The sequence below is a fragment of the Oratosquilla oratoria genome, chromosome 38 (assembly GCF_046742065.1).
Source record: "Oratosquilla oratoria isolate Oo_2021 chromosome 38, ASM4674206v1, whole genome shotgun sequence".
NCBI lineage: Eukaryota > Metazoa > Arthropoda > Malacostraca > Stomatopoda > Squillidae > Oratosquilla > Oratosquilla oratoria.
Genome location: NC_134814.1, coordinates 1737150 through 1739649, shown reverse-complemented (window position 1 = coordinate 1739649; position 2500 = coordinate 1737150). Strand labels below are relative to the sequence as shown.

General features: G+C 35.2%; 1 protein-coding gene across 1 annotated transcript in view; it reads left to right on the top strand.

Moving 5' to 3' along the window:
* Positions 1–45, top strand: part of LOC143019723 (uncharacterized) — a 10299-nt gene extending 10254 nt beyond the window's left edge. Inside the window, exon 9 of the mRNA XM_076175691.1 lies at positions 1–45. This exon is cut by the window's left edge and continues 700 nt beyond it. The gene's annotated coding sequence lies outside the window, so the exon portion shown is untranslated.
* The last annotated feature ends 2455 nt before the right edge of the window (positions 46–2500 follow it).

Below are 2500 nucleotides of genomic sequence, written 5' to 3'. Positions count from 1 at the left end.
TGTACCCATTTGATGTTTGTTTCTATTAAAAAGAAAGTTAATAGATGTGGTCTTTGTTTCTTCCCATTATAGTTGTCCTTTCGTTTAAGAAACCCTCGGCATCGATAAAGGAACATGAAGTTGTACAAGAAAGAAAATATCACATCACATTAAAGTGATATGGAACGCAAGAGACAGAAAAACACGAGAAGACGCACAGTATAACTTAGAACACCGTGAACAGAAAGCGTCAACATGGAAAAAAGAAGAAGTGTTGCCGGACAGAATGTCAGTGAACGACGGGTGGCCGGTGTGGAACGCGGTAACGTAGGGGGACAAGGTATACATAAGAGATCAAATGACCGTAAGGAACCAGATGTCCGTGTTGGGGCAAATATCCACGAGGCATTGAATGTCAATGAGAGACCAAATGTCAATATAGAGCAAAGTCTCAATAAAGAACAAAATTATAATGTAAGACATGATGTTGAAATACATAACGTGTCAAAAAGAAATAATCACGAGCTTTTTAATACCATGTAATTTAATGCTCATAGTATTAGGAATAAATTCCAAGAAATACACGCGTATGTCAAAAGTGAATATCTCGATATGATAGGAATAACCGAGACATGGTTAAACGGTAAAGAGTTTGAAGCTGAATTTAATATCGCGGGATCTGAACACTTTCATCAGGATAGAAAGCACAAGAATGGTGGGGGTTTTCTGTTGTACGTTAAAAACAATGTCCATGCCTATGTTTTAGAGAAAGTGAAACAGGATGAACGTGATATTTTGTGGGTAGAATTAACCCAAACGAATGGACAAAAAATTAATCTAGTTGTAATATATAGGTCAAAAACATTATCTTTAGCAGATGACAAACTGTTGTTTCAAGAACTGTCTAGTTTCTGCATCCGGGACCTATTAATAATGGGTGATTTCAATTTTACTGACATTGATTGGATGACCTTTGAACATGGCCATATAGTAAGTTGTTTAATAGATTTTCTCGGTGACATTTACTTAGTTTAGCATGTAAAATAGCCCACAAGACATGGAAACTTACTCGATATATTGATCACTAGCCGCGAAAGCATGATAACCGATGTAAAAGTTGATGAAACTATTGCAAATAGCGTTCACAACTTGGTTAGATCCAAATTGTTAATAAATATAGAACAGATACTTGTGTATCTAAAATACCCGATTTTAGTAAAGCTCAGTTCATAGGACTACGTCAGGAGCTTCAGCTTACAGATTGGGAGGCAAAATTAAGCGAAAGATCTGTAGATCAGATGTGGGAAATATTTCAAAATACGCTTACTAAGATGATTCATACTTTCATCACGTTTAAGGACAGACGACCTCCAAATCAAGCTCGATCAAAATAGCTTGCCAAAGAAACTGAAAAAGTATTGATAAAAAGAGACAGGCTTATAAGAAATATAAGTGCTCGGGTGCACCTAATGACTATCAAAGTTATGTAATAATAGATTTAAAAAAAGACAATAAAAAACACAATACGGAATGAATATCGGTGATAAATTCAAAGACAATTCTAAAGAACTCTATAGTTATATTAGAGATGAAAAGATTATTAGGAATCGTATTGGCCCACTATTATTTGCTAACGATCAACTTGAATATTCAAATAAAGGAATGTGTAATATTCCAAACAACTATTTTAACTCAGTATTCGTAAACGAAACACCACAAAGTGAACTCCAAACTTAAACCTGCGAAAAGTCTAGGGTGAACTTACTCACTACGGTTAACATAACAAAAGAAAAAATTAAAAGGTGTATAGAGAAACTCAAAATTAATAAAACACCAGGGCCTGACGATTGGCATCCAAGAACCTTAAAGAAAGTGAAAAGTGAGATTGTTGTTCCATCAGAAATTATTTCCAAGATTTCATCATATCCGGAGATATCCCAAGAGAATGGAAGCTAGCCAACGTTACTCCCATATTCACAAAGAGACAAAAAGAAACCAAATAACTACAGGCCTAAAAGATTGACTTCTATCGTAGGAAAAAATGATGGAAACTATCATCAGAGATGCTATCGAACATTATTTAGAAAGCAACTGTTTGATAAATGATAGCCAGCATGGATTCAGACGGAAGCGTTCTTGCGTGACTAACTTACTCGAATTCTACAACACAGTTATCTCGAATTATGACAAAAGAAACAATATGAATCTAATATATCTAGATTTTGCGAAAGCTTTTGATACTGTCCCTCAAGAAAGACTACGTATTAAAGTCGCTTCAAACGGAGTAAGTGGTAGCCTATTCAGTTTGACTAGCAATTGGTTGAATGATCGAAAACAGAGAGCTTTTTTAAATGGCAAAACTTCTAGATTGCGTGATCTTTTGATTTCAAAAGTTCATCTCTCATTATCAAGCTATACAAATCGTTAGTTCGTCCACATTTGGAATATGCTGTTTCAGTATGGTCACCGAACCTCATTTAAGACTTTGTCAGATTGGAAAAGTTCAACGGCGAGCCACAAA